Consider the following 13,816-nt stretch of genomic DNA (forward strand, 5'->3'; position numbering starts at 1 on the left):
ACCAATTGTTGTAGGGGCAAGTGGAAAACCGAAGAGGTTTGAAGCTCGCTGGTTGCGAGAAGAGAAATTTAATCAAACTATCATGGATGCTTGGGCTAAGGTTGTTGCCGATCCTTTGGTGACTAGTGTGTACGAGAAGCTGAATCGTATGCACACACTATTTCATGATTGGGATCAATGAGTGTTAAAAAAGCCAAAGAAAAGGCTCTGCAAGGCACAAAGAGATCTAGAAAAGGTGATGGAAAGTTCCATGACAGACGACAATGAGGAAAAACGAAAGGAACTAGCTGAACTGATTGGATACTTGCTTCAATTAGAAGAGATCCAAGTGATTCAGAGGTCGTGGGGGACATGGCTGAAAAGCGGTGACTGCAACACTGCATCTTTCCAAGCGTTTTTATCCGCAAGAAGGAAGAAAACTTTGTGAAGAAATTAAAACATGATAGTGGTCAGTGGATGGAAGGTACAATGGCGCTAACTCCCCATATCCAAAATTATTGCAGTTACCTATTTACCTCGGCAATGCAGCATACAGAGTCGGTTTTGTTGCAAAGAGTGCAGAAGAAAGTGTCGGAACACATGAACAATTTCCTTATGGCCCCATTCAACTAGGATGATGTTAAAATAGCAGTTTCAGCGGTGGGGATTTGAAGGCCTCTTTACCGGATAGTCTCCACATAATATTTTTTTTAAAGTATTGGCACATTTTTGTAGTAGAATTGCCTAGGAGGTTCTGTTCATGATTAATTCACTACTGTGATGATCCGGAAGATAGACACCCTGGAACAAGTAACGCAATTTCGTCCAATAAGCTTATGCAATGCCTTATATAAAATCATATCAAATATGTTGTCTTTGCGGCTGAAAAGTATCCTCCTTGATGTTATCTCGCCATCTCAAAGCACCTTTGTACCAGGTAGATTGATCTCAGATAATATTCTTGTTGCATATGAGTGTGTACACAAGATCAAGAATAAAAGGGCAGGACAATTTGGCCTTTATGCAATTAAGCTAGATATGCAGAAGGCTTATGACATGGTTGAATGGACCTTTATGAAAGGTATGATGATTAAGTTGGGGTTCCATGAACAGTGTGTTGACATGATTATGGGATGTGTATGTTCGGCAAGATACAAGGTGAGACTTAATTCTCAAGAATCAGACAGTATTATTCCAACTAGGGGCATTAGGCAGGGGGTCCTCTCTCCCCTTACCTATTCCTGATTTGTGCAGAAGGACTGTCTAGCCTGTTGTAGTTTGAAGAAGAAGCTCGTGGCATTGAGGGAATTAGGGTATGCAAGAATGCACAGTCAGTATCACATCTTTTATTTGCTGATGATTCCTTAATTCTTATGAAAGCAAATGTTTTAAATGCAGCTTCCCTACAGCATGTTCTAGACATCTATTGCCAAAGTTCGGGTCAATAGGTTAGTTTGTCAAAATCAAGCATATTTTTCAGCCCTAATACATGTTGGGGAACATAGTAATTTCAAAAAAAATCCTAAGCACACGCAAGATCATGGTGATGCATAGCAACAAGAGGGGAGAGTGTTGTCCACGTACCCTCGTAGACCGAAAGCGGAAGCGTTAGCACAACGCGGTTGATGTAGTCGTACGTCTTCACGATCCGACCGATCAAGTACCGAACGCACGGCACCTCCGAGTTCAGCACACGTTCAGCCCAATGACATCCCTTGAACTCCGATCCAGCTGAGTGTTGAGGGAGAGTTTCGTCAGCACGACGGCATGGTGACGATGATGATGTTCTACCGACGCAGGGCTTCGCCTAAGCACCGCTACAGTATTATCGAGGTGGACTATGGTGGAGGGGGGCACCGCACACGGCTAAACGATCAAACGATCAATTGTTGTGTCTCTAGGGTGCCCCCTACCCCCGTATATAAAGGAGCAAGGGGGGTGCGGCCGGCCAGGAGAGGGGGCGCGCCAGGACGACTCGTACTCCCACCGGGAGTAGGACTCCCTCTCGTTCCTAGTTGGAATAGGAGTGGAGGGGGGAAAGAGGTGGAGGAGAAGAAGGAAAAGGGGGGCGCCCCCCCCCTCTCCTTGTCCTATTCGGACTAGGGGGAAGGGGCGCATGGCCCTTGCCCTGGCCGGCTCTCCTTTCTTCCACTAAGGCCCACTATGGCCCATTAACCTCCTGGTACTCCGGTAAAATCCCGATTTCACCCGGAACACTTCTGATATCCAAACATAGGCTTCCAATATATCAATCTTCATGTCTCGACCATTTTGAGACTCCTCGTCATGCCCGTGATCACATATGGGACTCCGAACAACCTTCGGTACATCAAAACATATAAACTAATAATATAACTATCATCGAAACGTTAAGCGTGCGGACCCTACGGGTTCGAGAACTATGTAGACATGACCGAGACACGTCTCTGGTCAATAACCAATAGCGGAACCTGGATGCTCATATTGGCTCCCACATATTCTACGAAGATCTTTATCGGTCAGACCGCATAACAACATACGTTGTTCCCTTTGTCATTGGTATGTTACTTGCCCGAGATTCGATCATCGGTATCTCAATACCTAGTTCAATCTCGTTACCGGCAACTCTCTTTACTCATTCCGTAATACATCATCCCGCAATTAACTCATTAGTTGCAATGCTTGCAAGGCTTAAGTGATGTGCATTACCGAGAGGGACCAGAGATACCTCTCCGACAATCGGAGTGACAAATCCTAATCTCGAAATACGGTAACCCAACAAGTACCTTCGGAGACACCTGTAGAGCACCTTTATAATCACCCCGTTACGTTGTGATGTTTGGTAGCACACAAAGTGTTCCTCCATTAAACGGGAGTTGCATAATCTCATAGTCATAGGAACATGTATAAGTCATGAAGAAAGCAATAGCAACATACTAAACGATCGAGTGCTAAGCTAACGGAATGGGTCAAGTCAATCACACCATTCTCCTAATGATGTGATCCCGTTAATCAAATGACAACCCATGTCAATGGCTAGGAAACTTAACCATCTTTGATCAATGAGCTAGTCAAGTAGAGGCATACTAGTGACACTCTGTTTGTCTATGTATTCACACATGTATTATGTTTCCGGTTAATACTATTCTAGCATGAATAATAAACATTTATCATGATATAAGGAAATAAATAATAACTTTATTATTGCCTCTAGGGCATATTTCCTTCAATACAAGTGTTGTTGCAAGAGAAGAGATTTGTAAAGAACTGCATATTGATACTGAGGGACTTTCTGATAAGTATCTTGATCTTCCTGCTATGGTGGGAGCTGATAGAAGTGACTGCTTCAAGCATTTTTTTTGAAAGAATTGAAGAGGAACTTAAAGGCTGGATGGAAAAACAACTATCGGTTGGGGGGAAGGAGATCCTCTTGAAGGTTGTGGCACATGCCATTCCAGTCTTTGTTATGTCAGTTTTTAGCATACCCAAAGGAATTTGCAAAGAGATCACAGACTTAATAGCTTAATTCTGGTGGGGAGATGATGAGGAACACTACAAAAAAGACAGATCCGTGACATTTTGGGCCAAACGAAAAAAAAATATGTCATACATATGACACTTCTATGACGATAATTGTGACAAAACCCGGTATCATCATAGATGTGGTGGGCTCCTACTTCTATGACAAAAAATCATGACAGAAAATGGGCTTTTCGTCCTGGGCGGGCCGGAGACGCAGCTGCATGACATTATTTGGGCCGTCCATGACGGAAAAAATTGTGCTAGAAGCGAGGGCGGGGGGAATTTCGGGGAGTTCCCGGTTACGGTGGGAGGTCGGGGCCGAGCGATGCGCGATTCTCTCGTACACGTACGCGCGTGTGTGCGAGGCGTTGGCTCTAACTGAACCCGAGCGAGGCGTTGGGCTCTAACTGAACCCAAGCGATTGCACTGCAGGCTACGCGTTACTGAACCCGAGCGATCGATCGATGGCTATTAACTGAACCCGATCGAGCGATTCCTTCGCTACTGCTGCTAACTGAAGCCGATCGATGGGATTAACAGTGAGTGTTGCGGGGGGGTTGGATGAACAGTGAGCGGTGGCGTTGCCTCTAGATGAACAGGACCCCGTGGTGTGGTGGAGGTATGGATGAATAGTAGACGGTGGAGGGGTGCTCGTGGAGGGGTGGATGAACAGGACCCCGTGGTGTGGAGGGCTGGATGAACAGTAGACGGTGGAGGGTTGGTTGAACAGGACCCCGTGGTGTGGAGGGCTGGATGAACAGTAGACGGTGGAGGGGTGCCCGTGGAGGGGTGGTTGAACAGGACCCCATGGTGTGGAGGGCTGGATGAACAGTAGACGGTGGAGGGGTGCTTGAACAGTAGCCGGTGGAGTATGCGCGGTGGAGGCTGGATGAACAGGAGCCCGTGGATGAACAGTCGCAGGTGGAGGCTGGAGGACGTCGACGGTGGATGAACAGTAGCTCGTGGAGGCTGGAGGGGGTCGACGGTGGAGATGAACAGTATCCCGTGGATTCCTGTTTTGCGGTACGCCACACCCTCCCGATGAACAAGACCCCCGTTTCGACCGTAGCGCTCCAACACAAGTCTGTTTCGTCCGTTTTGCGGTACGCCACACCCCTCCCGATCAACAGGACCCCCGTTTCGACCGTAGGAGGTTAATTTCCTCCGTTTTGCGGTACGCCAAACCCCTCCCGATGAACAGGATCCCATTTCGAACGTGGCCGGTCGAACACAAGGCCGTTTCCTCCGTTCTGTGGTAAACCAGGCCTTGTTTCCATCGTGTAACACCCCGGATGTAACTTTCCCAATTTGTACTCCAACTCTTGCCGTTTCCGGCGTTAAGTTATTTTTATTTTCTCGGGTTCGGGTCTTTGTCTCCGTGTGTTGTTATCGTCGTCTTGCATCTCATATCATGTCATCATGTGCATTGCATTTGCATACGTGTTCGTCTCATGCATTCCAGCATTTTCCCCGTTGACCGCTTTGCATTCCGGCGCTTCTTTCTCCTCCGGTGGTCTTTTCTATCTTTCTTTCGTGTGTGGGGATTAAACATTTTCGGATTGGACCGAGACTTGCCAAGCGGCCTTGGTTTACTACCGGCAGACCGCCTGTCAAGTTTCGTATCATTTGGACTTCGTTTGATACTCCAACGGTTAACCGAGGGACCGAAAAGGCCTCGTGTGTGTTGCAGCCCAACACCCCTCCAATTTGCCCCAAAACCCACCAAAACCTTCTCCATCATCTAGAGCGTTCGATCACAATCGCGTGGCCGAAAACCGCACCTCATTTGGACTCTCCTAGCTCCCTCTATGCCTATAAGTAGAACCCCCCCCCCACCGAAATTCGGATCTCCTTCTCCCCCCCAAAACCCTAAAAATCGTCTCCACGCGGCCAGACACGTCCGGACCGCGCCGGACATCGTCGCCGCCGCCAACCGCCGCCTGCCACGTCACCTCCACCAAACCGCCGCCGCCCGAGGCCCGCGGAGCCTACGTCGGGCCCCCGCAAGCCCGAGGCCGCCACCGCCTGCCACGTCACTTCCGCCAACCCGCCGCCGCCCGAGGCCCGCGGAGCCCACGTCGGGCCCCCGCAAGCCCGAGGCCACCGCCGCCCGCGCCCTTCGTCCCGCCGCCGCCTTCCACCGCTCCGGCCGTCGCACTCCTCCGCGCCGCCGCCTTCCACCGGAGCCGGCCGCGCCCGGCACCGCCGGAGCTCGCCGGCGCCCGCTGCCCGTGCCGACCCCGGCCGCCGCCGCACCTCCACCGTCCCCGACCTCGTCTCCGGCCAGATCCGGCCGCGGGAGAGCCGGATCCGCCACCGCCGACCCCGGCCGCCGCCGTCTTCGTCGTCTTCGGCGAGCAGCGCCGCCGCCTCGGTTCGCGTGCCGGGTCAACCCTAGATCCGGAGGTCAAAATTCTTCTAAGTCCCCGTGTTTTTTCAGTTTCAAGTGCCCCTGTTCATAGCCTCATAACTTTGCATCCGTAGCTCCGATTCATGCATTTAGCATATCAAAATGTTCATCTCAGAGAGTACATCATTTCATTCCATTGCATCATTTTCATTTGAGTTCATCTTGATGCCCGAAATGCTGTTAGAAGAGGGCTACTTGAGTTAATTGTCAGATCTGCTACTCTATTTAGCTTTTTTTCATTTTTTTCCATGATTATTGTGTGCATGATATGCCCTAATGCTCTACATATGTTTTGTTAAGGGTTTTATCATCTTTCTAGAGGTGCAACCCATGTATTTTTGTGATGTGTGTGGTGACTAGCACAAGCTTGCAAAGTGGTGCACTTGGTAATTCTGATTTCAGGGACTTAACATTTCCACCAAGTCCTTGACCTGTTTATCTCATATGGCCATATGTTCATCTTGTTTCCTAGTGATCCGTGCCTCTTTTGAGGATGATCAGTAAGGATGTTTTGTTAATCTTGTAGTGCTCTATCCATCCATGTCTTTGTTTGCAATTATGAAGCACCCTAGCTTGAGTCAATCGAGCTCTACTTTTGCTACTATGTGAATCTGGGCAGATTGTCAACTTGTTTGCAATTTTGCCGATGATGTTGTGGTTGATCCGTGCATACTATGCTATTGTTCTTTCCATGTCTATCTTGCATTTTGTGTGTTCTTAATGGGTGCATGCTTAGCTTATCATGAATTGCTCTGTAGTGAGTGCATCGAGCTCGTAAACATGCCTACTTGAGTTATGTTTCAGGATGTGCTAGTTTTCACTAAGTCTGAAAACTGATTATGTTTTTGCTATGTTCACATGTTTGCAATTGTATTTTCTGATCCCTTTTGGCTCAAGGTCACTAAGGGACTTTTGTTAAGCTCTTTGAGTAGCTCCATGCCATGCTTTACTTTGCCATGTTCAGGTCCTGTAGCATGTAGTTTTGTTGCTCCGAATAGTGCTACCTGATCTGAAATTCCAGACAAGTGTTGATTTCACTAAGTCTGAGGTCTGTTTGCCATATGCATTTTTGCCATGCTTGTTTGAACCTGTTAATGGATGATTTGGCCGTAGCTCAGTGCTAGACTTTTGTTAAGCATCTTGAATGCATCCCTGCCATGTATTTTTTTGCCATGTTTGGGTGCCGTATCATGTTCATCTCATTGCATTTAGATGCCTACTTGCTGTAAATCGCAGACCGGTGTCATATTTGAATCGCTTGCCATTTCCAAACCGTAACTCCGATTCCGGCGTTCTTTATATCGTTTTCAAGCAATTTCATCCCATCTTTCCAGTGGCATACTTGGATTTCCAAGTTGAGGCCAGGTTCTTGCATTTCCTGTCATGTCTTGCATATGCATCCCGCATCGCATCCCGCATAGCATATCATCTTTGCATCATATTGTTTGATCTTTGCACGTGGTTGATTGTGTCCTTGTTGCTTGTTTGTCTTGTTTGGTTAGAACCGGGAGAAGAGTTTGCTAACGAGGAGCCAGTTGAGTTTGCTTTCGTGGATCCAGTCAACTCTGACAACTGTGCAGGCAAGATGATCATACCCTCGAAATCACTACTATCTTTGCTATGCTAGTTTGCTCGCTCTTTTTCTTTGCCAATGCTACGATGCCTACCACTTGATTTCAAGCCTCCCAAATTGCCATGTCAAACCTCTAACCCACCATGTCCTAGCAAACCGTTGATTGGCTATGTTACCGCTTTGCTCAGCCCCTCTTATAGCGTTGCTAGTTGCAGGTGAAGATTGGAGGCCGTTCCTTGTTGGAACATTTATTTACTTGTTGGAGTATCATTATATTATCTTGTTATCTTAATGTATCTATATACTTGGTAAAGGGTGTAAGGCTCGGCCTCTCGCCTAGTGTTTTGTTCCACTCTTGCCGCCCTAGTTTCCGTCATATCGGGGTTATGTTCCCGGATTTTGCATTCCTTACGCGGTTGGGTTATAATGGGAACCCCTTGATAGTTCGCCTTGATTAAAGCTTTTCCAGCAATGCCCAATCTTGGTTTTACCATTTTCCACCTAGCCTCTTTTTCCCTTGGGTTTCCGGAGCCCGAGGGTCATCTTATTTTAAACCCCCCCGGGCCAGTGCTCCTCTGAGTGTTGGTCCAAACTAGAGTCATGTGCAGCGCCCCCTCGGGGAAACTCGAGGTTTGGTTTTAGTTGTATGGAGCGCTCATCTGAGTGTGCCCTGAGAAAGAGATATGTGCAGCTCCTATCGAGATTTGTCGGCACATTCGGGCGGTGTTGCTGGTCTTGTTTTAACCTGTCGAAGTGTCTTGAAGAACCGAGATACCGAGTCTGAACAGAACGTCTTGGGAGGAGGTCTATTCCTTCGCTGACCGTGAGAGCTTGTCATGGGCTAAGTTGGGACTCCCCTGCAGGGATTTGAAATTTCGATAGCCGTGCCCGCGGTTATGGGCAGATGGGAATTTGTTAATGTCCGGTTGTAGATAACTTGAACCTTAACTTAATTAAAATGAATCAACTGAGTGTGTTACCGTGATGGCCTCTTCTCGGCGGAGTCCGGGAAGCGGACACGGTGTTGGAGTAATGTTTGCGCAGGTTGCTCTTTAGTTTCTCTCTCGCGCTTTGCCTCCTCTTCTCGCTCTCTTTTGCGAATAAGTTAGCCACCATATATGCTAGTCGCTTGCTGCAGCTCCACATATTTACCTTGCCTTACCTATAAGCTTAAATAGTCTTGATCGCGAGGGTGCGATATTGCTGAGTCCCTGTGGCTCACAGATTACTATTACACCAGATGCAGGGCCTGATGATTCCGCTCCAGGAGACGCGCTTGAGCTCAAGTGGGAGTTCGACGAGGACTCTCAACGTTACTATGTTTCCTTTCCTGATGATCAGTAGTGGTGCCCAGTTGGGGGTGATCGGGACCGTGTCGCATGTTGGGTTCTCTTTTATTTTGGCGCCCTAGTCGGGCCATGAGTGTTTGGATGATGTAATGTTATTTATGTACTTGATTGACGTGGCGAGTGTAAGCCAACTATGTTATCTCCCCTTTTATTATCTATATTACATGGGATGTTGTGAAGATTGCCTAACTTGCGACATATGCCTTCAATGCGATTATGCCTCTAAGTCGTGCCTCGACACGTGGGAGATATAGTCGCATCGAGGGTGTTACAAGTTGGTAATCAGAGCCTTCCCCGACCTTAGGAGCCCCATTGCTTGATCGTTTTAGCAGTCGAGTTGTGTCTAGAAAAATGTTTTGAGTCATTTAGGAATTATATATCAGAGAGTTTAGGAATTCTTTTTACTTCCCAGTCTCCTCATCGCTCTGGTAAGTCATCCTGACGTAGAGTTTTGACTCTTCTCTTCTCAAAATTCACTAAAAAAAATAGGATCACGCGGGTATCTTGGAATCGTTCCGATGGTTTTATGATGAGAACATTGTCTTGGTGCCTCCTGTCAGGGGTTTAGTGGAAGTGTCCAGGGAGTTGAGCTCTGAGGTGTTGTCATCATAATTTTATTGTTGCAATTCTGGAATATCTGAGTTTAGTACGCCGACATCGAAAATCTCTTTTATGCAGTTCGTTGGTGAGATAACCTCGGCGCCACCCAGTACTGGGGCGGGAGTTCGGGAGTATCGCCATAACTTGTATAACGGATGCTTTTCTAAGGTTGAGGTAGATGGTTTCCTAAGGTTTCTTGGTTATGTGTTGAAGGATGGATACAGCTGGATGTAGGATTTGCTAGATTTGGGTGAGATATTATGCTTCCCCTGTATCCCCAACACCTGATTGCATAACCGGTAAGGTTCGGGAGTTTCATAGGTGGGAATTCTAGTAGCTCTAGTTCTTCTTCCATGGATATTGGTTTGAGATTGGGATTTCTTACCGATTATTCGTTCTTGATCCATACCTTGTTGATTTATTTCTCTACCTTAATTCTAAGTGGCTTCTCAATTTATGGATATGTGACCATTTCAAGAGGAATGCATTCGTTCATTTTGTTCGGATGTGAAGACTATATGTTGCAATTTTCATTCCGTTGGATTCAGCTTCAATATTTGTCTGTCAATGTACTAATGGATGTCAACCTCTTCAGGATGGCTCCTCCAACGCGCACGACTCTGAATCCTGATCCGCCACCACCTCCACCTCCTCCGGAGGCATGGCAAGCTGTGATGGCTGCAACCAATGCAAACACACAGTTGATCATGCAAATTCTCCAAGAGCGCAATCAAGGCAACCAAGAGAACCAAGGCAACAATCAGAATCACTTTGCTACACTCAACCAGTTCCTTGCTAACAGGCCAAAGACTTTCAGCAATTGTGTTGAGGCAACCGATGCTGATGATTGGCTTGTGGATCTGTGCAAGCATTTCGAGTGCAGTAACGTTAGGCCTGAGGACTTTGTCAAGTTCGCTTCCTTCCAACTCAAAGATCAAGCTGCAGAATGGTTCCAGCAGTACAAGGATTCCAGAGGTGGACGTGTGATCACTTGGGATGAATTCCGTCAAGATTTCCGAGCTCATCATATTCCTCAGAGCGTGGTTGAAAGCAAGCGTGAGGAATTCCGCAACCTGAAGCAAGGCTCTTTGTCTGTCTATGACTACAACAAGTTGTTCCAGAAGCTCACCCGCTTTGCCAAGCAGGACGTCCCTGATGAGAAGAGCATGATATACTAGTTCAGGGGTGGTCTCAGAGAAGAAATTCAGCTAGCTCTTGTTCTCTTTGAGCCCTTGAGATACGATGAGTTCTACAATATGGCATTGAAGCAAGAGGCTGCTCAGTTGAGGTGTGATGCTTCCAAGAAGCGAGTCAGAGATGTTACTCCTTCTTCCTCTACTCAAGTGGCCAAGCAGCAGAAGTATTGGCTTCCTCCTCCTCCGTTCCGTCAGCCGTATCAGTAGAAGAGCAAAGGTGGCAGTGGATCTTCCCACCCACCCAACCCTGGCTTTCAGAACAAGACTTCATCTCAAGCTCCAAGATCGAGTGCTCCGTATCACCGTCCGCTTTCAGAGGTCACGGGCAACAAGTGCCAACAGAAGGGCCACTATGCCAACAAGTGTTTCAACCAGAGGCGTCTTCCTCCTCCTCCTCCTATCAGATCGGCAAGTACAGCTGTGGTCAAGCATAACCCCAAGCATGCCAAGGTCAACTTGATGAATGCAGCTCAGGCAGAGGATTCATCAGATGTCATCATGGGTAACCTTCCAGTTAACGATATTGCTGCAAAAGTTCTTTTTGACACTGGTGCATCGCATTGTTTCATTTCCAAACCTTTTGCATCAAAGTATGAGTGCGATTATCAGTATCTGCAAAGTTCCTTGCAAATTGTGTCACCGGGCAAACCGATGACAGCTAACACCTGCGTCCCGGAGGTTACTATCACATTGGGCGACTACAAGTTCCTTTCTTCCCCAACTGTTCTTGGTAACTCAGATATTGATCTTATTCTCGGAATGGATTGGCTTTCTAAGCACAAGGCGCATCTTGATTGTGCTGCCAGGCAGATTCAATTGACTCATTCGTCTGAGGATGTAATTGTCTTTTTACTGCTCGGGATAATACCATCCGTCTGTTTTCTCTCAATGAGAAGGGTGAATTGGATGCCATCTCTCAAATTCCAGTCGTTTGTGAATATCAAGATGTCTTTCCAGAAGAGCTTCCAGGAATGCCTCCGCACCGGCCAGTTGAATTCGTTATTGATCTTGAGCCTGGCACGGAACCTGTGTGCAAACGTCCTTACAAGCTCGGACCTGAAGAGTTGAAGGAGCTGAAGAAGCAACTCGATATTCAAGAGAAAATGGGTCTCATCCAGCCTAGTTCTTCTCCGTGGGGTTGTGGCGTTCTTTTTGTGAAGAAGAAGGATGGAACGGACCGACTTTGTGTTGATTACCGTCCATTGAACAAGAAGACCATCAAGAACAAATACCCACTTCCCAACATCAATGTGCTGTTTGAACAACTCAAAGGTGCCCAAGTATTCTCCAAGCTTGATCTCCGTATGGGTTATCATCAGATTCGAATCCGTGAGCAAGATATTCCCAAGACGGCTTTCAGGACAAGCTATGGTTCATATGAATACACTGTCATGTCTTTTGGCCTCGTCAACGCTCCTCCAACGTTCTCTCGCATGATGAACTTCATCTTCAACGCCTACACCAATGACTTCGTTTTGGTCTATCTCGACGACATTCTGGTTTTCTCGAAGAACAAGGAAGATCATGCCAAGCACTTGCGTTTGGTACTCGATAAGCTCAGGGAACATCAGTTCTACGCCAAGTTCTCCAAGTGTGAATTTTGGCTCGATAAGGTGCTTTATCTTGGTCATATCATCTCTGCCAAGGGCATTGCGGTGAATCCTGAGAAGGTGTCTGCAATTGTGAATTGGGAACCTCCTCAGAACGTGAAGCAACTCCGTAGCTTCCTCGGTCTCGCAAGCTATTGCCAAAGATTCGTTGAAAACTTTTCTAAGATCGCGAAGCCTCTCTCTAATCTTCTCCAAAAGCACGTCAAGTACGTTTGGTCTCCGGAGTGTGACATTGCTTTCAACACTTTGAAAGAGAAATTGATCACTGCTCCAGTTCTCACTCCGCCTGATGAATCCAAGTCGTACGAGGTATTTTGTGATGCCTCTCTCCAAGGTCTTGGCGCAGTATTGATGCAAGAGAAGAAAGTTGTTGCTTATACCTCTCGCCAGTTGAAGCCTAATGAGAAGAACTACCCCACTCATGATCTCGAGTTGGCGGCAGTTGTGCATGCTCTTTTGACTTGGAGACATCTCTTATTGGGAAGAAAAGTGGACATTTTCACTGATCACAAGAGTCTCAAGTACATCTACACTCATCCTAATCTCAACCTCAGGCAAACTCGATGGGTCGAAATGATTCAAGAGTATAATCCGAGTATCGAGTATACTCCAGGCAAGGCCAATGTGATTGCTGACGCATTGAGCAGGAAAGCTTATTGTAACAGTCTGATTCTCAAACCTTATCAACCCGAGCTTTGTGAAGCTTTCCGCAAACTTAATCTGCAAGTTGTTCCTCAAGGTTTCCTCGCCAACCTTCAAGTCTCTCCTACCTTAGAAGATCAGATTCGCCAAGCTCAGCTTCTTGATGCTATGGTGAAAAAGGTGAAGATTGGGATTGCCAAGAGTCAACCCAAGTACAAGTGCTACCGCCTTGATGACAAGGACACTCTCTTCTTTGAGGATCGTATTGTTGTACAAGCTTATTGTAACAGTCTGATTCTCAAACCTTATCAACCCGAGCTTTGTGAAGCTTTCCGCAAACTTAATCTGCAAGTTGTTCCTCAAGGTTTCCTCGCCAACCTTCAAGTCTCTCCTACCTTAGAATATCAGATTCGCCAAGCTCAGCTTCTTGATGCTATGGTGAAAAAGGTGAAGATTGGGATTGCCAAGAGTCAACCCAAGTACAAGTGCTACCGCCTTGATGACAAGGACACTCTCTTATTCGAGGATCGTATTGTTGTACCCAAAGGTGAACTTCGTAAAGTGATCATGAACGAGGCTCACAATTCTCTCCTCTCCATCCACCCTGGGAGCACAAAGATGTATCAGGACCTCAAGCAGGCTTATTGGTGGACTCGAATGAAGCGCGAGATTGCTCAATTCGTGAATGAATATGATGTCTGCAGAAGAGTGAAGGCAGAGCACCAAAGGCCAGCTGGTCTCCTCCAACCTCTTGCCATTCCAGAATGGAAGTTTGACCACATTGAAATGGACTTCGTGACTGGGTTTCTAAAGTCCAAGCATGGCAATGATGCTATATTCGTTGTCATCGACAAACTCACTAAAGTGGCTCACTTTCTGCCTATCAAAGAGTCGATCACTGCAGCTCAATTGGCGGAACTCTGTACCTCGCGTATTGTCTCTCTGCACGGTATTCC

The sequence above is a fragment of the Triticum urartu genome, chromosome 3A (assembly GCF_056163025.1).
Source record: "Triticum urartu cultivar PI428250 chromosome 3A, HENAU_Tu73, whole genome shotgun sequence".
NCBI lineage: Eukaryota > Viridiplantae > Streptophyta > Magnoliopsida > Poales > Poaceae > Triticum > Triticum urartu.